The following is a 24,449-nucleotide window of genomic DNA, read 5'->3' on the forward strand; positions in this document are numbered from 1 at the left end:
AAAATTGTTGGGTATAATTGATTGGCATAACCTGGATGTTTCACGCGATATCCAATCACCTGCAGTGGTAGGGGATGCTATAATTAGAGTTTTGAGAGTAACCTGGAAAACTTTATTTCTAGGCCTAAAGTCAAAGCATTCCCTCACATACTCATCACAATTTTGTAGCCTGAGAATTGTAGGCTTATTTTAAAGGCAAAGAAAGTGCTTGGCTGTTTCAAATAAACTATATCCTGAACTTAGATTTGTAGATAGTTAATAAAATAAAAGTCCAATTTTGTTCCAAACGTTGTTTAAAACACCCATTTGTAAATTGTCTACATTTGGTTTTCATATGTTAATGATTTGGGATCTGAAACTTCTTTCAGAAAGACATTTTGGTTTATCTTAAAAAACACCACACAAAACTGTCTAAACAACTCTGTAAATAAACTGTTCCAAATGCCTCAATTTGATGAATGAATTAAAGAATTATAGTTCTTAATCCAATTATGATCAGTCTTGTTATTCCATTTCCCATTGCGGGGAGCTTTGGGGAGTGGGAATGGTAAATGATTCTCAAATGTGAGTGGGGTCTTTGTTGTTTATTTTCTGTGTGTGTGATGTAACGTAAATAATTACTCATACCTAACAGGAGAAAGATTTTAGATGTAGAAAAGTTATTTAATGATTTTCAGTTAAGCCAAGAATTCGTTTGCATGAAAAGTTGCTCTTAATGAAGAGTAAAGTGAAAATTTCAAGAATATAAAGCACAGATCTAACTTTTTGCTTAAAAATAATGAATTTTTACATTTAAAGGGGGAGAAATGGAGCACTTATGGGTCGGTAGCAGGCAGATATTCAGGTACTCTCAGTCACTTTTAGCTGGGCCTTGTTCAGACATTTCTGTGGTGGTATTTAATAAACTTTACCATTTTCAGTTTCCTTGTCTTTAAAGTTAAGGGGAATATGCTTTTTGAGTTGCTTCTCTCAACCCCTTACACCTGTACCTGCTTGCATGGGTGCTTTTGAATGCTCTCCGGATCAGGGGCCTGAAACTATAGGATGGGCCCTGATAACAGCCCCGTTTGCTCTGAAGGACCCTTCTGAATTCCTGCCTCATTTGTCCAATTTAACCTCTGGCTCATTAATTAATTCAAAGGTGTTAATAGCTCATTATGGTTTAATTCTCTAGATGTGGTTATTATTATTATTATTACCGTTATTGTTGCAGTTTATTATGACCATCTAATTCCTTAGAGAAAGAGTTGTGAATATAGGTATCAAGTGAAACTGCCAGAAGAAACATTTATGAATATAAGGATTTTTTTGGTACTACTCGAATTGTACCTTATAGGCAAGTAATTACTCTGCTTACAGGTAAGGATGCTGGGCAGGCATATTGATAAAAGTAGGAGGGAAATAAATGCATTTAAAGAATACATTAAACAATCACTCTTTAAAAACTGAGCCTAAAAAAAAAAAACTGGGAAAAAAAAAAAACAAACAAAAAACGTATCTCCAGGAGAGGTGCTACTGAATTCTATAGATACAGGTCTATTCATTCTTCATTGCTTAAAGTTCATTGTAAGTTACAAAGGAAAACAAACAAACAAACAAACCCTGATTCTATCTTTGATGCTCAATTACTTCTCATTCAATTATTTTGTGATTATATAGTATCATATGTCCAAAGGGGACAGATAGTGCCTCATTCAGCGGGATGGGAGGGCTCTGGCTTGTTCTCCAGTTGGAATTCTCTGGAAGCTCAGGTATTGTGTTGTCATTGCAGCACCAATTAAAGTCTTTGAGGTAGGGAACTCAGGAAAGAACCAGGATGCAAGAGGCAATCCCACTAGCTTTTGGAGCTTCTCAGTTTAGGTCTACGTATAATTCTTCCAAGACTTCACTTGGAGTTCTGTGGCCCTTTTACTGACCTCTAAAGGTGGAGACTATAATGCTTTTTCTTATAGAGATATTGCATGGATTACAGTCGATATTATATGTCAAATTCCTAGAATACGGTTTGTCATGAACCAGGTGCTTAGTAAATGTTAGCAACACTTGTCTTCCCTCCAGTCAAGTCTTTTTGATCATTAATAATACTTGAAGGTTAGGGGCGCCTGGGTGGCGCAGTCGGTTAAGCGTCCGACTTCAGCCAGGTCACGATCTCGCGGTCCGTGAGTTCGAGCCCCGCGTCAGGCTCTGGGCTGATGGCTCAGAGCCTGGAGCCTGTTTCCGATTCTGTGTCTCCCTCTCTCTCTGCCCCTCCCCCGTTCATGCTCTGTCTCTCTCTGTCCCAAAAATAAATAAATGTTGAAAAAAAAAAAAAAAAATTTTAAAAATAATACTTGAAGGTTAATTTCATACTTGCTTTGTACTGGACTTATTTGAGTCCAAGAAGAAAAATATATCACTTCCTTGAGGCTGAGATCAACATTTTAAAATAGTGATTCAGTTAATGTCTATATATGATCTCTGACAATGTGGTTTTATTAAGATGCTGTATTTGGTGCAAGTGTGAATTCTATCTTTTATTCATAGAAATGTTCCTTCAGTAATTAGCATTTTATCCTACATAATAGGTAAAGGCAACAAAAACCTTAGGACCTAACTATAGATCTCTCTTCTTGTTATCCTTTTTGATTTCCCATTACAGATACAAACTAGTGAAAATTTATCATGACTTTATCCATAGTCAGTCATCTACCTTGCAGTAATATGAAGTTATAGTACGTGTAGATAGAGATTTCACTTGGAAAAAGAAATAAATCTGACTTTGCAATGTTTGCCCTTTGAGTCAGCAGTTTCTTCAAAGAGAACCTCATAGACTTGTTTATACTGGAGACAAGGAGAAAGGCACAATAAATATACTATTACCTGTGTGAAGAGATGATATATAGTAACATGGAGAAATTAGTGGATGCTTTCTCTTTCCAGTGATACAGAAAATTTCTCTCTAAGTATAGGCTTCCCCCCGCTATCTGGAAGTAGAGCATTCCAGTGAAACCCTTTGTGAGCTGAAATGGCCTAAAGTGAAGAAGCAATTACCATTTTGTAAAAGCAGAAATCCTCTTTGGATTAGTGAAAACAGGTACTAATGTAGGTTTTTCATGAAAGCAAAATGGTGTAAAGCAAACTTTTGGATAGCAAGGTGGTGGTGGGGGGGGGAACCTATAAAACTGACCAAAGATAAAGGAAGGGCTTTAAAAAAGTAAGTAAGTGACCTGGTTATTGCATTAGTTTGGATTCCTCGAGAAGCAGATGACAAAAGGGGATTAGATAGGTAAGAAGAGGAAGTAGAAGGCTGGGAGAGCCTTTCAGCTGTGATCCATGTTTGATACTTATGCAAGGAGAGACGGAAGGAGGGAGGGTCGAGTAGAAAGAAGCTGTACTGTAGTACAATCCAGGAAAGGTTTGGCAAGGCAGAAGAGAGTCAGCCATTGGAGGAGTATTCATTCGCTGGCTAGGAGCAGCCCCCTGGAAGCATGGACTCCGGGCATCACTGTTGCTAAAGACCTAGGGGCAGCAAGTGGGGTGCTGAGTCCATTATAATCTTGCAACAGGAGATCTGAGTGGTATGGTTCTAGTTTGGTAGTATAGCCCAGAGGTTAGTAGCAGTAGCTCTGGTCGGTGGACTTGTCACCAAAAAAAAGACCCGGTATTTCTTTAAGCTCTTTGATGCTTTATTTTCCTCCCCTGTAAAATGACCATAACAATAGTATCACCTCACTGAGTCCTGGTCACATTAAATGAGGTTGTATGAAATTACGTATAAATCCATAGTACCATGTATGGCATAGAGGAAATGTTCAAAGCATATAGTAGCCCCCCCCCCCTTATTTTGGGGGGATACATTCCAAAACTCCCAGTGGATGCCTTTCTGAAACCACATACAGTACTGAACCCTATATATGCTATGTTTTTTCCTATGCATGCATACATACCTATCATAAAATTTCATTTATAAATTAGATGTAGTAAGAGATTAACAACAATAATAATAACAGAACAGTTATAACAATATACTGTAATAAAAGGTAATGTGAATGTGGTGTCTCCATCACAATTTCGTATTGTACTGTACTCACCCTTTTTGTGATGATGTGAGATGATAAAATACCCACGTGATGATATGAGGTGAGGTGAATGAGGTGGGCACCGTGACGTAGTGTTAGTCTACCCTTCAGAAGGAGGATCATCTGCGTCGGGGGCGTCGGTGACCTCAGATAAGTGAAACCACAGATAAGGGGGGTTTACTCTATTGAACTTTTTTTTTTTTTAATTTTTTTTAACGTTTATTTATTTTTGAGACAGAGAGACACACAGCATGAACGGGGGAGGGGCAGAGAGAGAGGGAGACACAGAATCGGAAGCTAGCTCCAGGCTCTGAGCCATCAGCCCAGAGTCCGACGCGGGGCTCGAACTTGCGGACCGCGAGATCGTGACCTGAGCTGAAGTCGGACGCTTAACCGACTGAGCCACCCAGGGGCCCCGCTATTGAACTCTTTTTAATGTACTCATAATATGCAACTGGAAAGGTATAGCTGAATTGTGTCAGGTGAGAGTAAATATACTCAAACAATAGATATTAGCTGTAATTAGAAGGCATTGTTTTTGCAAGCAAACATCTTTAAGGCTGGCCTTTTAAAAATAGCTCGGTTTATTTCTCCTGCTTCAATCCTTATTTTTTATCAGGTTAGAAACCACACAACAAATAGACCAACTGACCTTGGCCATCTTCAGGTAATTTGCCCTGAAGCATGAGGTAGACAGAGTGCTCCCTTCATTTCCTTACCCCTCTAGGCTTCCTATTCAGTTGAGAAGCAACTTGCACTGTAAGTCTGCATTTTATCTTGAGCCTCAAACACCTTGCAAGTCTTTGCTCCCCTATGTTACTGTTCCTAAACCAACTTGCCGCACACAAAGCACTGAACTCAAGTGGCCCTCAGTGCTAGCTCCTGCTGTGATGAGTCACAGAGCCACCAGCACTTTGTTGCGTTAGATTTGATCACTGCCATGAGCAGTCCTTCGATTGTCAGCTAAGAGACCCTTCAGGGAGTTGTCCCTTAATAGAAAGTCTCTTTTCTTCCCTCCTGTTGTAACTTTAAATTAAAAGAAACTGTAGAGGAGCGGGTGGCATTGCAGCAGTTCATTCTTCTACCCACTGGGAGAACAACATCTGAGAAAAGACGTTATTGGACTGAGAATTGAGTTGTTGCTATTTTTTTTGGGCCAGCATGGGGGGGAGGTTGTGGTGGAGGAATGAAGACCGTGTCGTTCAGATGCAGACTGATTCTCAGTAATGCAATGGAGAGCGATCCTTCTGTGTATGCTGGTGAGCATTTTTTGGACGTTAGACACTGACTTAACATATTAATTTCAAGTGGGATTCACGGGACCCTGATTTTTACATGGTTCTGGGTGTTGTGTGGGAAACTGGCATGGGGACAACGTCAGAGTTCAAGGAGGGTGGGAGGCAGGAAAAGGGAGCTAATTTTTGACACATTCCTCAAGCAAATTGACCCCCCTAGGGAATCTGTGCCCAGGATGAGGACTGCTTACTGTGAGCCTTTTGGCATGGTTTTCCCCAAATAGTGAGTGCCGGTTACTTTAATGTTAAAAAAGGCTGATGAACTTCACATTTGTGAGAGGAAAAAGAAAAGAGATGTTAGTACTTTTGACGACGTGTTTTCTAGATGCTGTTTCTCACTAAATGTCGGATTTAATCCTCTGCTGTGCCAGGCTTCATACCCTCTCTAGTTGCTGGTCCATTCCCATTCTGGGTTAGGGCCTGCCCCCAAGTCTGATGTGTGCTAAGATTTCCCAGTGTAATTCATGGCTACGAAAAGCTGAGGTTGTTTGATGCGTGACTGAGGTTTGCGTGTGAGTTCTTGCGATGCTCAGTGTTACTATGCAGTATTGGCAGTCTTTCCCGTGGATCTGGCACAATCAGTCTCATTAATTTACTCTTGCACTGGGAACTGCTTTTGAACAAGTGCATAATATTTCTTATACTTTTGCTTTGACTTGTCTTTCTTCTCTCTCTCAGCCTTACTCCACGATACCTACACTACCAGCAGGATAGTAGTGTCTTTTCTACATTAAATCAGGAAATGAAGTGCTAATTTTAATGCATACTAAACAGACAAACAGTTCTGTCAATATGTAAAGAACCTTAATGCTCCCAGTATCTATTTCTAGGGACTTACTCAGACCCCTGAAATGCTCTTCCCTCCCTGCTTCTCTTTCCCTATCACTGCTTTTGGGATTTTCTTAAACTTTCTGTCACCACAAAGTCTTTTTTTTTTTGTTTTTAATGTTTGTTTACTTTTGAGAGAGAGAGAGAGAGAGAGACAGAGAGAGAGAGAGAGAAACAGAGAGTGGGGGAGGGGCAGAGAGAGAGAGGGAGACACAGAATCCAAAGCAGGCTCCAGGCTCCGAGCTGTCGGCATGGAGCCCAACGCGGGGCTTGAACCCACGGACCACGAGATCCTGACCTGAGCCAAAGTCAGATGCTTAACCGACTGAGTCACCCAGGCACCCCACCACAAAGTCATTATTATCATGGCACCATTGGCCACTGCATTGCGTTAATCTCAGTGGATGAAGTGAGAAGCGAAAGATGTGCTTGCATGCATTGCTGCCTGGTTTGAAAGGGGTAACTGGTAGGATGACAAAACACTTCTCATCAGAAGGTAAACTCCATGAAGGCACTGTGTTGTATTCCTGATGCAGTCACAATGCCTGGGACAGAGTAGCCGCAGAACAAATGATTGTTGAGCCCACATGCCTTGCAGACTGAGCTTCATTTTGATTCGAAGGCCCGGCCCTGCATGACAGAAAAGTGGGAAAACTAATAGCTGTTGAGCACTGATCCTGTTCTAGGCATGGATCAGGATCTTATTTAATCCTCACAGCCCCCCTGTTAGGTGGGTATCAGCCACTTTTCGTGGATGTGTGAACAAACTCCAATGGGTCAGGCGCTGGCCTGTTTCCCTCAGCTAGGAAGCAGGAGAATTATTGCCTGAATTTCAGTCTAGTTGATTCTGCTTCTTGTGTTCTTTCCATCATGCTGTGGCCAACGTGCTGGTGTGGGGGCATGAACCTTACCTGCCTGTCCACCACAGGGGATGATTAGGAGGAACAGTTGAGAAGTCACAGAAAGTGATGCCTGAGATGTGAACTAAATCCTGGATGTTGAATATGATTATCAAGTACCCCACTGGTTCATTTATTAACAAATGTGTGTGTGTGTGTGTGTGTGTGTGTGTGTGTGTGTGTGTGATATATAACACAGATGCATGTTGTTTGCACTTAATAGGAAATATTTTGTGACTTGAAACAGAGATTCTGAATACTTAAAAACTGACATCAAAGGAAATGATAGAACAGTATTTCACAAAGGTGATCACTCAATCACTCAGTTGAAAACCACCTGGGATATTTTTAAAACTCTACCTTTCTGGCCCCCGTTCAGACAGGGAATCTGAATCTCTGTGGTAGTTGCCCTGTAATGCTACATTTTTAACGAGCACGACTGTCAATTCTTTTGCACATAGGAGTTTGGGAACCAGTGCTAAAAAAAAGTATTGACTTAGTTTGGTACTAGGCTATGTATATGGCATCTGAAATTAAAGTAAGATCTCAAAGAATAGTGGCAATGCCTAGATAAAGCACAACTGATTGCTGAATTGTTATACTTTTTTTGATGATGATGTGGTTTTAGAAGTTTTGAAATAAAATATAAATTGTGTTTATTAAATTTAAATGTGTAGAACATTATCATGTTTAAAGTCAAGAGTGAGGGCACCTGTCACAAATTGGGTTGGGATTGGGGGAAGGGTGGTAGTTATGGGTATTCTAGGTTTGGAAAGAACTTTCTGTAAGGACAAATCTAAGATGGCTAAGTATGCTGAGAACCAGAGGTTGATTTCTTTATCCAGTTTTGTATCCCCAATACTTAAAACAGTATCTGGAACAGAGTAGGTGCTTAAAGACCTTTGTTTAATGAATGAATAAAAACAGAAGAGAGTGATATGTGGAAAGTAGAATAGTTTGGTTGTGATTACTGTGGATAAAGAGTCAAGAAAGGGTATGCTGAAAAGGAATCCTAGTGAGATAAGACAAGGACAGGGTTTTAATTAGTCTAATATGGTTCTTACAGGAAAGTGCCTTCATACAAACAAATAAACAATGCAAAACCAAACCTGAGTTTTGTATAGGATTAAATCACCAGGCCGCTGTTTGTGTGTATTATCTTGGGAGCAGCAATTACTACATGAGGACAGGGACCAAGTCTGTTTTGTTCTCCATGCTATCATAGTACTCAATAAATATTTATTGAACGAATGACAGGGTTTCCACATGGACTGGAAAAGAAAGCTTTTAAATGACACAAATCGTCTTGTAAAATGAGGAAAAAATCTTTACAATTGCTAACCAATAGCTTGGTGATCATGAAACTGGCAAATCTTCATAGAACTGTGTGTTCCCAGTCTCTTTAGAGTTTAGTAAAGTCTCCATATGATAGTTTGTCACCAAGCGGGCCTTTGCCTCCAGTGCCATTTTCACTTTATTGTTTTGAAAATCCACCATGGTGCCTAGTGCGGTGCCTTGCTGACATTAGCTGTTTAATTAGTATTTGGTGAATAGTTCAATTAGTGAGTGAAGAGTCCTGACTAGGGCCTGGGAGGGGGAAGTGGGGATTGAAAGCAGTGAAGCAGAGAGTTGCCCTCATCCACTCAGAGACCTTTGAGTAGGCACATTTCCCATAGAGCTCAAGGCCTGGTTGTTGGAATCTTGAGGGGAAGGATGTTTGCTAAGATAATGACTACAAAGGTAGGTCCAGCCTTGTTAGAAGAGGCAACCATTCATTTGATCTGGGAAGTCAGGCCAGAAAATGTATTGCGGGAAAGATGGTAAAAAGTAATTCTAAACCTAAAGGAGTTTCAGTAGAAAAATGGCTCTAATTCAGGCAGTGTAATGTTAACATCAATGCGTGTCTCATGGCTCAAGCCCCGCATACTGCTTTGGAAATAAAAGGAGATTGTGTAAAGAATTAGCAATACAAGGCATTTTTAAGTGCTTTATTGCAGAGGCCTGTGATACTCTGTGAAATCTATGCAGCTTTTTCTTCCTGCTGTGCTTAATTTCAGAATCTGATGCTATTACCTATCCTTAGAGAAAAAAAAATTACTGTTAACTCTTAAAAACCGAGTTTAACATTGCACTTGCTTTCAACATAATCTTTCTGACATTTCTTAGGAAGAGAGAAGTATATTTAGCCACAGAAGGTTTACCTTCAAGTTGCATATGTAGGATTGCTTCTAGGAGGCAGCATTAGAGTAAGAGGGCAAGTTGGAAAAAAAATGTTGAAAGCCTAAGTTTAGAAATGGCTCAAACAGCTTGAAGAACAAGGTCCCTGAGAGAGTTGGCATAGAATGGGTTTAGCATGAATCCAGATCAGAAGCCAGAGAAGTAAATTATGAGGCATTATGAAGATCAGGCAGAAGAAGGAAGGACAGGAGTTAAGTCTTTACAGTATAGGTGGCTATCTTCTTGGACATGAAGACCTACCCACCAAAAATATGTTCCCTGGCATGTCATCGCTGTGCCCTTTCTTCTGTCTAGCACAAAATAACAGTTGACATTGATTCATACTTCAGGCATTGTGCTGAGCAGTTTTTTTATTTTTTTATTTTCATTGATTCTTCCCACTACTTCTCTAATTTAGATACAAATGCTGCCCCATTATACAGATAATGTTGGGTTTGCCCAAAAGTAGCATAGCTGTTTAGTGTTGGAGCTGAGACTTGAACCCAGAGTGGTTGATTCTGAAGCATGGGCTCTTAGCTATGGTAATATAGGAAGTATATTTTAAGTGCTGTTGAGTCATCCCTCAAAATGATGTTTTTATTTTCCCCTTTCTTTATATATATACTTCTATCACTCGAGGACAGTCTTTTTTTAGCTCATTTCTGACCTATTGCAAAGTTCCACAAACTAGCGTCTCTCCTTACAATCTGCTCTGTTTACCACTGTCAGGTCAATCTTCCTGACATGCTATTTAGATCATGTGGCCCCTTTCTCAAAAATTCAAAGTGCCTGAATGCCAGATGGGACCCAGATTCTTAAGTCTGGTTTTTGGGGGCCTTAAAATCTATCTCCAAGTCTCCTATCTTTTTAGGCTCATATTTGAAACTTACCCTTTGAGAATAATTTGCTTCTGATCTGGATTCAAGCTGAACACAGTTTCCCAGATGACTCCCCAACTGTCTGCAACATGTCAGCCATATCAACTCTTTTCAGAATGCTCACGCCAGAGACCATGCCATTACATAAAAAGCCACTGCTTATAGTCAGCTCAGACAATTCTTCCAGAGTTACTTTTTCTAGCTACTTCAGACTTGCTCATCAGTTGACTTTCCTTGGTTCTCAATCAACTTGTCTCTGTATTTCGGCTTTCTCTTTTTGTTTTGTCCTTTCATTCATTCATTCAATCATCAACAAATATTTATTGAACACCTACTATGAACCAGACACCATGTTAAATGTCAGTGATGTGTAGAGGGGACACACATCTTGTACACAAGGATTTAAAGCCTATAAAGGAAGATAAACGTTAGTGAATTGCCTGCATTTATGATTGCAAATTGTGGAACTCTATTTCACACAAGTATATACAATTTGTGGGAGAAGTATCTGATCTATTAAGGGGGGGCAATCAGAGGAGGCTGCCATGAGGAAGTCACATTTGAAGAATGGCTAATGAGGTAAAGAGGACTAGAGAAAAAACTTTTGAGACATGGGGAGTAGCATGTGCAAAGATTCCAAAGGGGGAAGGATACATTCTTGGAATTAGAAAGCCAGCATAGCTGTAGTCGAGTGACTAAGGAATGCAGCTCTAGAGGTAGGTTGGGATCAGATCGTTAAACCTGATGGGCCATGTTGGAGAGTTGAGTCTTTATAATAAGGGTGATAAGAAACCCATTGAATAGTTTTAAGCAAGAAACTAATAAAATTTGTGGCTATAGCAGGTGGACCAAATTTAAGAGAGGCCGGAATGGATTTGGACAGGCTAATAAGGAGGGTATTGCTGTTATTTGTATAAGGAAAAGAAGGTGGCTTGAAATTTGGACTCTTGCAGTAGTGTTAGAGATAGAGACACAAGGAAGGATTTCCGAAGAAGAAAAAAAAAAAAAAAAAACAAAAAAAAAAAACCACGGAAAGTCGCCCAGGTCCAGGTGCTTTGTTAACCCTACTTTTTAGCCTCATTCCAGTAACCTAATGGGATGTTCCCTCTGGTAATTACCCATTGTTTCCATGTTTCATAGGTTTAGAAAAGAGATGCTTAAGACCATATCTCTCCTGGGATCTCTGTTGGCTGGATCTGTACCTGTTATAGCCCTTAAGTATTCAGGAAGAAAGATTCGATACAAAACATATAGTGCCTTCTGTCTACATCTTTGTATTTGCCTTCACATTTCTATGTGTTCCTTTTGTATATAACATTCCTTCATATAGATTTCCTGAAACCCTACCCATATCTTAATTTCAAATTAAATTTTACTTTTTCTTTGTATCCTCATAGAATATACTGACCGAAGATCTCTCCTTCTGATCTTACGTTATTTACATCTGTAACCACTTTTATGACTTAATTATATATTGTACCATATTGTAAGCATGTTGTGAACATGTCTTATCCTTTGAGATGTAATTGTGAGTTTGTGCCTTGGAAGTAGATGCTGTAGTTCATTATTATACCCCTATTTTGGATCATCATTTACTCTTTCGAGCTGGGCAATTTATTTAACCTCTCAGTCTGTGATTCCCTCATCTGCAGAATGGTGATAATCATATCAGTAAGCAGTTGCGAGGAATCAATGGTAGAATGGATACAAAGCACTTAAAACAATCCTTGGCAAATAATGAGTTCTACCATATGATGACATTTTATGGTTATAAATATTATCCTTTGAAATCAGAAACCTGTATCTTGTTACTACTTTTGTCTACTTGGAGCTCAGTAAATATTTATTGAATTCAGATTTAAATTTAAATTTAAGTATCATTTTTGCCAGGGGATACAAATATAAATAAATGTTGGTTCTTGTCTGAAGGAATGTTGATTTGATAAGGGAGCAAGTAACATAAACCGGTAATTATGTATCCATGTGATAGGTGTAGTGATAGAGTATTTTGAGAGCCAGGTTGGGGAAGGTTTACTAAGTGAATTGATGTATGAGTTAAGTATTTTATTCATCAGTTAAATACATAGTAGAATACTATATGTGTGTTATATAAACTCAAAGTTCCATAATAAAATAGCACTCCTACCTTACTAATGATCATGTCCACCCATTGCCACCACTTTCAACTCTGTATTTCTAAATAAAATGTTGACTCCTTATTTTATTATTTAAAAAAACGTTATCAATCTATTTGCTACTATTTGGCTTTGTTTTGCAAATCTTCCTGTACCTCACCTATCTAAAACCACACATACTCTTTTTCCCTTTCTTCCAATATAATTTCATCTTTTTTTGTGGGTGCGTAGGGGGGTTAAATCAGTTTAGTAAACACAGTCACTTTGACTTTGTAAATGTTGTTTATCTCTGAGAGTATCATGAATTTATTACTTATACTTTTTATACAACTTTTTTAGTTTTCTTGGGGTTAATAATGACCTATATTCAAACCTAACGTTTTACTAGGATTGCTCAATTTTTACTGGGAATTCCTGAGTCTAAGGCTTAAAATTGGGTGAGTGGCATATTCAAGGTGGGCCTTTGGGGCAGTCAGCCCTGGTGGGAAGGACCATTTTATTATTACATAATTTAGAATTGTTGGAGCCAGATGATAATAAAAAGCCCCCTGCCTTTTACTTATATTATGCTTCTTAACATTTCTGCAGACTTTGCACCCTGTGTTGCCTGCACTCAGACACACTGTTCCCAGAAACCTGCCCTTAGTAAGGCTCTGAGTTAAGCTAAGTATGGCAGGGAGTGGTGCTCCGAGAAGGGAGGAGAGCATTCCAACCAGGCAGTGTGACATAAGTAAAAAGGCAAGGAGGTGAGAAATGGCATGGTGTGTTGGTGAAATTACAGATTGTTTGGTGTCAGTAGAGCATGATGGGGACAAGCTGAGATGAGGCTATGATTGTGGAAAGTGGTCAGATCAGGGTGATCTTTTTATTGTAGACTCCTATTCACGAGATTCTGTCTTGTGGGCTTTGGGGAACCTTGTAGTGTTGAGTAATGTGGTTTGCTTTGCTTGTGAATGAACTAATGATGTGTTAGCCAAAAAATGAAAATCTGGCTCCTTAAGTCAGCAGTTAGAATGCTGTATTTGCATATTTGGTGACATATTAATACTTTAGGGGTGTCCCATCTGTAAAATTTTTAGAGTGCATGATTCTACAGAATGTGTGTGTGTGTGTGTGTGCGCACACACACACATTCATTAGGGCACAATAAACACTTAGAGCAAGGGTCTGCTTAAATGACAGTAGAAGTAAGAGTGGCAGTACATCAGAATTTCCTGGACACCAACTCTGACGTGTAAATTTGTGTGCACTGGGTTTACTGCAAGGGCTTTTGGGAACAACACCTGTGAGGGGTTGAGAGAAGCAGGATGGGCCCATGGAGAAGTTGAGTGTGCCACACCTGAGGGTACAGCTAATCTATGGGGAGCTCTGGAACTGGATGGCTTCTTAGAGATGTCCTGAAATGAGGCAAGGGGGCCAGGCCTCTGTAACCTCACAGAGGTTGTTGTCGGATGTGGGCCATCCTTGGTGAGGGGATGGAACTTTGGATGAGGGCAGTTTTTTTTTTTAATTTTTTTTTAATGTTTATTTACTTTTGAGAGATAGGAAGAGCACGAGCAGGGGAGGGGCAGAGAGAGACACAGAATCCACAGCAGGCTCCAGGCTCTGAGCTGTCAGCACAGAGCCCGACGTGGGGCTCGAACTCACCAACCGTGAGATCATGACCTGAGCCGAAGCTGGACGCTCAACCAACTGAGCCACCCAGGCGCCCCAAGATGGGGGCAGTTCTTAAGGAAGGGAGTCTTCAGTAGCCAACACTCTTGGCATCTGGGAGATGAGGGCCACCAGGTAGCATACCACAGCATCCACCACAAACAGCCTTCCAGAGAATTTCTCTATGTTTTTAAATTATTTTTTAATGTTTATTTACTTTTGAGAGAGAGGGAATGGGAGTGAAAGAGGGACAGAGAGAGAGAGGGAGATACAAAATCCAAAGTGGGCTCTGAGCTGAGAGTGGAGAGCCCGATGGGGGGCTTGAACTCATAAACTATGAGATCATGACCTGAGCCGAAGTTGGATGCTTAACCAACTGAGCCACCCAAGCACCCCTCTATTTTTTGAATTCTTATAGATTTTCCTTGAAATGTGACTAACAAAGAGCTAGCAGTGGTCTATGAGATACACTTTTGCCATTTTCCCATGTTCATTTATATTTACATTATTCGTATTACTTGGAAATCCCTAGATTATTGTTTTGTTTTGTAGGAAGTCTTTTAAAAACACTTGTCCAAATTATGGAAAGAGCCTCAATGTCCATCAACTGATGAATGGATAAAGAAATTGTGGTTTATATACACAATGGAATACTACGTGGCAATGAGAAAGAATGAAATATGGCCTTTTGTAGCAACGTGGATGGAACTGGAGAGTGTGATGCTAAGTGAAATAAGCCACACAGAGAAAGACAGATACCATAGGTTTTCACTCTTATGTGGATCCTGAGAAACTTAACAGAAACCCATGGGGGAGGGGAAGGAAAAAAAAAGAGGTTAGAGTGGGAGAGAGCCAAAGCATAAGAGACTCTTAAAAACTGAGAACAAACTGAGGGTTGATGGGGTTGGGGGGGGGGTGGGTGATGGGTATTGAGGAGGGCACCTTTTGGGATGTGCACTGGGTGTTGTATGGAAACCAGTTTGACAAGAAATTTCAAAAAATAAAAATAAAAAAAAAAAACACTTGTCCATGTCATGAGGGTTAATTTAGCTAAAAATTAGATGACGTCATCCATAATCCATTTCCTAAAGCATGTGAGACTGTAATGTGTAACAAATGATGAAGGAAAGAAAGAGAATGGCATTAACATGAACTTCTTCCTGTGGTGAAATGAGGGCCCCTGTGGCAATCTGTTAATAATTAGATTAAAAAATAAAACCACACAGAAAATAGTATGGCGCTTCCTCAAAATATTAGAAATAGAATTACCATATGAACTGGCTATTCTATTGGTTGTTTACCCAAAGAAAACAAAAACACTAATTTGGAAAGATGCATGCACTGCTATGTTTATCTCAGCATTATTATTTTTTTTTTTTAATTTTTTTTTTCAACGTTTATTTATTTTTGGGACAGAGAGAGAGCATGAACGGGGGAGGGGCAGAGAGAGAGGGAGACACAGAATCGGAAACAGGCTCCAGGCTCTGAGCCATCAGCCCAGAGCCCGACGCAGGGCTCGAACTCAACGGACTGCGAGATCGTGACCTGGCTGAAGTCGTACGCTTAACCGACTGCGCCACCCAGGCGTCCCTATCTCAGCATTATTTACAACAGGAAAGATATGGAAGTGACCTAAGTGTCCATCAACTGGTGAATAAAGAAGATGTTGTATATGTACACAATGGAATATTACTCAGCCATAACAAAGAATGAGATTTTGCCTTTTATGACAACTTGGATGGACCTAAAGGGTATTATGCTAAGTGAAATATTCACACAAAGACAGACAAATACATATGATTTCACTTATATGTGGTATCTAAAAATCAAAACAAACACAAACCAACAAACAAAAAGCAAAAACAGACCCATAAATACAGAGAGCAAATTGATGGTTGTCAGAGGGGTAAGTGAAGATAGGGCAGGCAAAATGGGTGACAGGGGGGAAAATAAATAATTCCAGCCTTGGATAAAATGTCTTTATGAATGAGGCCAGGGGAACATTTTAATTGGAAGTAGGACAGCTGACTGGATGTAGACATGTGATGGGGGTAATGTGTCTCCATGCATTGGTAAGGGAGGAGGCATTCTGGCCCAGTATGTGGATAAGAGTATAGGCCTAGGTTTTCCAGCTTCCCAGATGGGCATCTATTTCACTGCTCTCCTAATTTTTAGGATCATGTATGTACACCATCAATAAAAAGATTATTATTTTACTAGTGGTGAACACAAAAATAGAAATTAAAAGGAATGAGATAAAGAGGGAATAAAGAATATCTATAGAATGAATAATGTAAATAGAAGTCATAATATTTTTACTAGCATGCCAATAGATTATGATTATTTTTTGCCTCCACCTTGAAGACTTCTGAACTAGATTTCTAGAGCATAAGTTGTATATTAAATGGGGAAAAATTGTACTGGAGACAAATTTTGACAATTTTTTGCATTTGACCCATGTAACTGTTAAAATGAGATCATATGAACTCCCAAGTATTAAAAAATAAATCAGGTTTTAGAATACAGTTGTGTTGCTTTAAAATATTTTACAAATCACGGAGGCAATGTGTGTCTATGTGTGTGTCTGTGTGTGCTAGCCAGGGTCATAATGACTTAGGTTTTCCTTCTGTTTAACAATTCCTCATAATTAACTAAAAGGTTGGGGCCACACTGACACCATTACCCCTGTGTATATCTGGCTGTAATTTATGAGCCATATCCTGCCTTATTTTCCAGAATGCTTTTACTTATTTTTCTGTGATTCATAAACTTATAAATCAGTTACACATAATGATGAAAAGATACCTTTATTTATATCATCTCAGCAATGAAAAGAAACCTTTCATAAATTTAGTGAATTCCTTCATGTCCTTTGGAATTTAAATGTTTATAAGCATTTTCTGGCAAAACTCAGCATGGCTTAAAAGAATTATCCCAGATTGATCTTGTGCCTGAACTTCAGATAGCTCACCTTCCTGATTAATATCTTTTATTTTGTTAATAAAAATTCATTTTAGTTGTGTTCTCATTTATATACTTAGCAGTATGCTTAAAAGATATTGGTTGCTTTGAATTTCTTGAAGAAAGGGGATAAATACATTTCAGGTAGCATTATATTACTTTGCATTACAGATAAAATTAACCGACTGAGCCACCCAGGCGCCCAGATAAAATTAAATGGTAGCCAGATTTGGAACTAGTATACAGAAGTCTTAATAATGATATGGTAATCATGGTTAGATACCTAAGGAAACCTAACTACATAATCTTAAGTGTAGTTCATAAATTAAAAAGCAGAAACTTCCCTGTGCTAGAGAGTGCTTTTTAAAAAAAATAATTAAAAAAATTGAGATTTTTAAAAAATATACACAAGAATGATCTTTCCATTATTGAGTAGAGGACATATGTTATCTTGAAGTACTGTGCCTTGAAATTTTCAGGTGATTTTCAGGTGATTACATTCACATTTGCTCTTATTCTCTGTATAACTATTTGCATATTGATCTTAATAATTTGAAATAAAGAATGTTGTGCTTGACTAATATCACCATTCACTCATTTAAAATATTTTTATTGCAAGTCTTTGTCACATATGACAAATGTTCAGTAATGGGGTTACAATGGTAAGCAAAAGAGATTTGGTCCCTGCCCTTACAGAGCTTCCAGTCTAGTGGGAAAGATGGAGGTTAATCATCTAATTGTGTCAATAAATAGCATAGAGGAACGTTCTCTTCTTCATTTTAATTATGACTGCTAGCTGGACTGTTGATTTTAAAAAATTATAAACATAATTGTTTATATAGAATACTAAAGAAATGATATGTACTTTAAATATTTTAGGATTTTAAACATGTGCTTTATCCATCAGTGTATCCTTGTTTATCAGTTTGCCCATCAATTGATGTATAGTCAAGGCTTTTAAGTATGGGTCCCCTGAGTGATGATCTGTGTTATATTCTTGGGTAAGTTACACCCATAATATATATTCTATGGCTTTTTTTTTTTTTTACTAAAAATGGCTGGGAAGCTTAAAGGCATTTGGCAAGGAATTTAAGTGCAGAATTTGCGTAGATTTTTTTTGAGTTTTATCCCAATTTTATGAAGTAAAGAGAACTTTAGTGGTTATTAAAAACAATTTGCCTTTATTTTTTCTAAGACATTTAATCTAGTGCCACTAAAAACACTTTTGTCGTCATATTTTATTAGTTATGTAATGTTTAATGAATTTACCCAATAGGAAGTAGAAATGGCATAAATGGACTTAGGATCAAGCAGGCAATTAAAATGGTATGAGTGTGTGTGTGTGTGTGTGTGTGTGTGTGTGTGTTAAGAGTGGCCTTTTTGCCACGAGGGTGCTATGGCCAATAGTGTGTTTCACAGAGGGAATGGAGCTCATCCATTACTCTGGTAACTTGGTGAATGTAGGTTGACTAACAGTCATGCTATGGTATTAGTGATAACTACTATGGAGTGCATTATGACAGAAGAGTATAGGAAATTATAAAGGGGTTATAGGGTAACTTGATTTATTCTGGAGGTCAAAGAAAGCTTCCAGGAGGAAGAGACATTTTGGCTGGGATATGAGGAGAGGTAAGGGGACGTAACTAGGTAGAGAAGGTGTGGGTGAATATGGAATAGAGAACAGCATGTGCAAAGCTCTGAGGTGGGCTACAGCTTGGAGTATTGAGGGACTAAAGAAAACCAGAGTGGCTAAAGAGAGGGGCAAAAGTTTCAAAGAATGAGACTGGAGGAAGAGGCAGGACTTGTCTTAAGCAGGGTCTTGTAGTTGCTACTAAGGATCTGCAGTTTTTATCAAAAAAGCAAGGGCAAGAGATTAAAGGATTTAGATTTGCATTTTAAAAAGATCATTCTGACTGTTTGGAAAATGGAGTGGAAGTGGCATCAGTTGTGCAATGATTAGGTAGTCTAAATAAGAAATGTCCCTGTCCCCAAAACTATTCATTCTGCCATTTTTGGGTTCCTCATCCTGCCACATAACTAAAGTCCTCTGAATACTTGAGGAATAACAGAACCTAAATTTATCACAGGTGTAAATCTTTTCAATACCCAGGAAGACCCTACTTGTATTTTCTATAGTGCACATTGCTCACTATCTTCTCCTTTTATATTTGTATTTATATTCATGATTTCTGCCCAACATATTTTGAAGACAGTAGAAAAAAAGGAAAAGTCAATCTTTTAAGCTTGTACCATGCTATTGACTTTCTTTGAAAGGACAAGTGTGTTTATTTTATCACTATCAGTCTAAAAATTAACCGTGAAACATCATTCTCTACTTCTAAACTATGTATAACAAAGAAATGCTTTATTGCAACTTCATCAATAATTCAAATGCAACTTAAAAGAAAGTAGGGCAGCATAAGGAAAAAAGCACACTTGTTCCATAATTGAGTCGATTAAATAGTATTGAGTCCAATTGTCATATTTATATTGATGAAACAACTTTTATAACTACAAAGAGTCTAATAAGTAAGACCTCAGAATTATGAGGCAATGTCATAGACATTTCTGCATTTTTTTCTTTTGTAAAATATGAATAGCAAAAGCAACCTTTACTAGTGTGCAATAATGAAGGAACAGTTTTTGAAACGTGCTCTTATTGGGATTTAGTAGTTTTCAAGCCTGTGCAGTAATAGCCCAAGCTATTTTGGAACTGTGCATACATTAGTGTTCTGGTGCAGCATGATACAATAATGTGTGAAAAAGTATACGATCGCACCTTGTTTAAATTTGCAGTTTTTATGCATAACCCCACAGCGAGCTCTTGTTAGATTTTGACTGTATATAGGAGAGAAAAAAGTTTATAGAAGCCTACAGATTGTGGATGGATGTAAATATGTGACTATAGAAATAAAGTTTTTTTTTCTTTTTTTGCACGATCAAGAGTTAAGTTTATGTTGTATATATTATTTTGTAAATCAACCTCTGGTTCGTTTTACCCAGAGGAAGCTTCAGAATGTACATATATGACCATCTAGATGAAAATGCATATCTGCTTATTTCATATATGCAGAGTATGAGTGAAAAGTACCAAGTTTGATTTTTAAAAACAATTGTGCTATCACTTATGCATTCATATTAATGTTGTTTTTCAAGACTGTCACCCAGAGAAGCAATACCCTGATTTCAATGATGCCCTTGTTCAAAACATTTTGGAAAACTTCCTCTCAGAATTGTCTTTTGAATCATTTGCAAGCCTGACTAAAACATCCATCTCATTACTTTCTATTCGTATTTTATACCAAGATTCATCATCCTTTTTTTTATTCACCAGAGTTGGCTATAAATGTCTCCCTGAAATGATGAAAACGGCTAAAATTGACTTTCAAATTATGAAATTTGTCACCATTGAGGATATTTAGAAGTGTGTGCGCGCGTGTGTGTGTTCCAGACTTAGAAAGCACTTTCAGAAGGTGGTAGAAATACTGTGACTGATGGCTGATCTGTAGGGTAAGGGAATCGTGTTCTAAGGGGACCACTGTGAAGGGAAAGCATGTGGATGAGATGGTATGTTTGTATGAAAACCAGTCACATTACTTTTTAATGACACAGTATATTAGCTTTTACAACGTATACAGAGAAAAATGTAAATATGTCTTTTGGAATGCAGGGCCAAAATACCTTATACAATTAGTGACATATTTTATTATTAAGACAATTAAAGGATTAAGCAACTACAGTGCTAATCCTTTGTTGGCAGATTCTTCAGATAATGGTCCTTACATGGGAATGTCTCTGTATAATTTTATTTAAATACTACCATTCACTGTCTTATCTATAAATATATGTATTTTCATTAGCATCTTACATAATTCATACTTATTTTCATGTCATTGGAGGTACTATTTGCTAGCATTTGAAATTTTCATTTTAGTTGACCTCTTCACATAAGTAATTGACTCAATTTTTAAAACTATTAGTGCTTGTTTTCTTAGCCATCAGTAAAGAACCCAGTTACATGTGCTTGAAATGTAAAATAATTGAATTCAAAATATTTTCTTAATTTAAGAAATCTGTGGCCATTCATTACCACTCACAATGTTATGTGTTGAATGATTTATGAATAAAATAAAAATGAAGCAGTAATGTACATATCCAAAACATTCACCATTTACCCCAATTTGACCATCTTTTTAAAAAAACATTTTTTAAATGTTTATTTCATTTTTGAGAGGGAGAGAGAGAGAAAGAGAGTGAGCAAGAGCAAGACACAGAATCCAAAGCAGGCTCCAGGCTCTGAGCTTTCAGCACAGAGCCCGATGCGGAGCTCGAACTCATGGACCGTGAGATCATGACTTGAGCTGAAGTTGGACGCTTAACTGACTGAGCCACCCAGGCACCCCTGAACATCCTTATTGTGTTCTTTCTTAAATGGGTAGGAAATGAAATTGCCAGAGAGACTCAGTTGAGTAGTTTTTATTTTCTGAGTATTAGCATTGGAATTAGTGCTGCTTAATAGGAGAGAAAACAAATAAATTCTTCTGTGATCAGTTTTTGTGACACTGTACCCTGTAGCTTCTGATTTCCAGCTTTGGGCATTGACAATAGGGATCAAATGCCTGTATTTGAAGAATGTCATCGGTTGCTCTTTGAAAATTGATAGATTTAAGTGCAAAGCAGCGTTCAAATATGGTCTCCTATGCACTTTTGTGTTGCTTTCCAGTATAGCTAACTCAACTCCTGGAGACAATAAAGTCTTCTTGTTTAACATGGTATGTAAGTTTTGTAGACTGATTTGTGTTATACTGATTCTTTTTTCCTGGCTAACTAACTGTGTTAACATTTCTTTCTTTTTTTTTTTTTTTTTTTCTGATCTCGTAGTACTAAATGGGTTTTCTTTTCCTGAATGCCTTTATCCCCGACTGTTCTAAAAAATTTAAAGCACAGAGTTTATGCACGAATTGTTCTAGACTAATAATTACTTCCTTTTTATTAAACATGTTAGACTGTATTAATGAAATTGGGTGCTGTTTTATTTTTGCAAAAAAGCAAGTTTACCTAAAAGGGGGAGCAGTTTTGAGGTATTAAATGAAACTGAATGAATTGTGCTATATCTATACCTTTAGTTCTTTGGTAACTTTATTTTACCTATTAATTGCCATGGATTTTTTCACAACAAATGTTGTTTTTGAAATTCCATTGGAGGAAAGTATAATATTGTGTCAGGGTCCATTTGCAATATAATTATTCACTGACAATTTAAAAAATCTGTAACAGATTAGAAATAAAACCCGAGTACATTTTTGTTCCCCATTAAGAAAAGTAGATTCAGAAAGCTTGTATTATAAATGTATCATAGTACTGCTTACCAAAAGTTAGGAGTTTTATTCTTGTAGGAGTTAGGCTAGTAAGTAATGTTTATATAATCCTGATAAACATTTCTCCATGACCGAATTTTGAGTGGAAAACTTTGTTTCCTAAAAGACTGTATGTGGCAAGAAAAGAAAAATAGAGCCTCTCCTCTGAATGTGTTGTGTTGTGTGTGTGTGTGTGTGTGTGTGTGTGTGTGTGTATGTGTGTGTGTGTGTGTGTATGTGTTTAGATCCAGCTTAATACCAACTAATGCCAACATCTGGCAAAGAGATGGAGATCTGGGAATTTGTTGCTTGAAACCCTGGGACAAAGTGTTCTGATCTGACCAGCAAACATAGCTGTGGACTTAAACTGGAATCTTCAGGGGCAGAAACGTCTTAAGTGTCTGGAAAATTGGCCTGTTGAGTCACCATGAAGGCACTAAAACAAAACTAATTTTAAGCAGGTCAAAGTTCAGTGATTCCCTCTGGAATTCAAACTTTTTTTAAGAGTCTCATGTTTAAGTGAAAAGGGTCAAAGTTGATGCACTGTTACAATGTTTTGAATGCTTTCCCTTAAGAACAGCCACCCAAGCTGGGATTAGCATGAGGAACTGCAAGGCTGGCACTTCAGCGTCTGGGTTAAAAATATTTTAAAGCAGTAAATGCAGTCAGTACAGAGAGATCCCTGGGAGCCTTTCTATTCAAAAATGTGTGAGCTCAGGGCAGCGACTGCAATGTAATTTAGGGCAGTGTATGCTTCATAGCTTTGGAGAATATTGCTTCCCACTAATGTTCCATCAGAGGATGGTAGGATAGTAGTAATTTTAGAAGGTGGTATTCCTGTTTGTCTTACATCGAAAACTTCAGAATAAATAAAAGGACATATCAACTGAGCAAGAAATGTAACTGTGGAAAAGTACCAATGAATCTAAATTTGAACTGAACAGATACAAAATCAGCATGGGTGTAGGAATATTTTTAAGGAGGAGGCTGCAGGAAAAGCGACTTCCCAGGGAATGGACCGCCCAGGTAAGCACGGTGTGTGACACATAGCCTGCAGAAACTTTCAAGAAAGTGCCTTGTCAACAGCAAGGTGCTTTAACTATGACCAGATGTAATGCTCTTGGATATTTGAATGGAGGAATTATTTTAGAAAATGGAAACATAGGAGATTTAATTTCAGTAGCTGGAATTCAGATGATACCTAGAGATCCTGAGGATGCCAAGCAATTAGCTAGTCGGAATTCCTTGAATGAAATTGTACCGGGATCCTGTGATGGCCTCACTCTGAAGCAAGTGATTCCAGGACTTTTGCTGTTTAAGTGTTACATACTGCAGCTTAAGGCGATTGCCTAGGCTTTTTCCGAGACTGAAGCTCTTGTTGTTGACTTGAATGAGACCTAAACAACATTCTTAGACATTAAAGAGAACCTATTATTTTATGGGTTGTGTCTAGGAAAGGGGAGAAGAACATTTACTCTGCCTTCAAATTTAGCAACTCAGCTAAAGCTGTGGTGCAGCTATGAAATTTGGCTGGTGGCCACAGTCTACTGAACTCCTTATAAAACTTTGGTTGTTCTTATTAGCTATTTTTTTTCCATGATACCAGTCGCAGAATAATTCTGTTGCTCTTCGACATAAACTTATGACTCTCACTCTGAAGAAGCTTTAATTATTCAGTTATTTATTCAGTAGATATCAGTTATTCCAATTTGAGGAATTACATTTTGCATTGTGTTTACTGTGTCTCAAGAGATATGAACTCAGTCGTGTCTGTTTATTTTAATGAGATAAGCCAGGCACATGTGATAATTTTTACCAAAACACGGAATGAGAATGCTTGTGGAAGAAGGGAAAGTCGAGTTATTATCGTATGACATAATGACTCCTGTACATTTTTTAATCGGCATGTGATCCGAGGTGGACTGAAAGACGAGAAGAGGTCATGCGTGTTCGATGTGTTTCCATCAGGTTACATACAGGTTCATAGAAAGCGGTCTTCGACTGAATTCTGGAATTCAGTTATAATTATTAGCATTGTGAATGCTGCTTGTTTTAATGTAGTGATGAAGAAAGAAGAGTAAGAGAGAATCAAATATTACAAAGATTAAACTAGAAAAGGTACAATGCCACATGTTTTCAAAAACTTGGAGTTAGGATTGAGACGCCGG

General features: G+C 38.1%; 1 protein-coding gene across 19 annotated transcripts in view; it reads left to right on the forward strand.

Annotated features, from left to right (window-relative positions):
* SOX5 (SRY-box transcription factor 5) overlaps nucleotides 1-24,449 on the forward strand; it is a 1,024,889-nt gene that overhangs the window by 3,907 nt on the left and 996,533 nt on the right. For 2 of the 19 annotated variants that reach the window (XM_086713858.1, XM_086713849.1), the window contains exon 1: nucleotides 18,292-23,307. The exons of the other annotated variants lie outside the window; for them this stretch is intronic. The gene's annotated coding sequence lies outside the window, so the exon portion shown is untranslated. Of the gene's footprint in view, nucleotides 1-18,291; nucleotides 23,308-24,449 lie in introns of those variants that run through there. 19 annotated transcript variants of the gene reach the window in all.

This window comes from Puma concolor, chromosome B4 (assembly GCF_028749965.1).
Source record: "Puma concolor isolate L17-30 chromosome B4, mPumCon1.1.hap2, whole genome shotgun sequence".
Classification (NCBI taxonomy): Eukaryota; Metazoa; Chordata; class Mammalia; order Carnivora; family Felidae; genus Puma; species Puma concolor.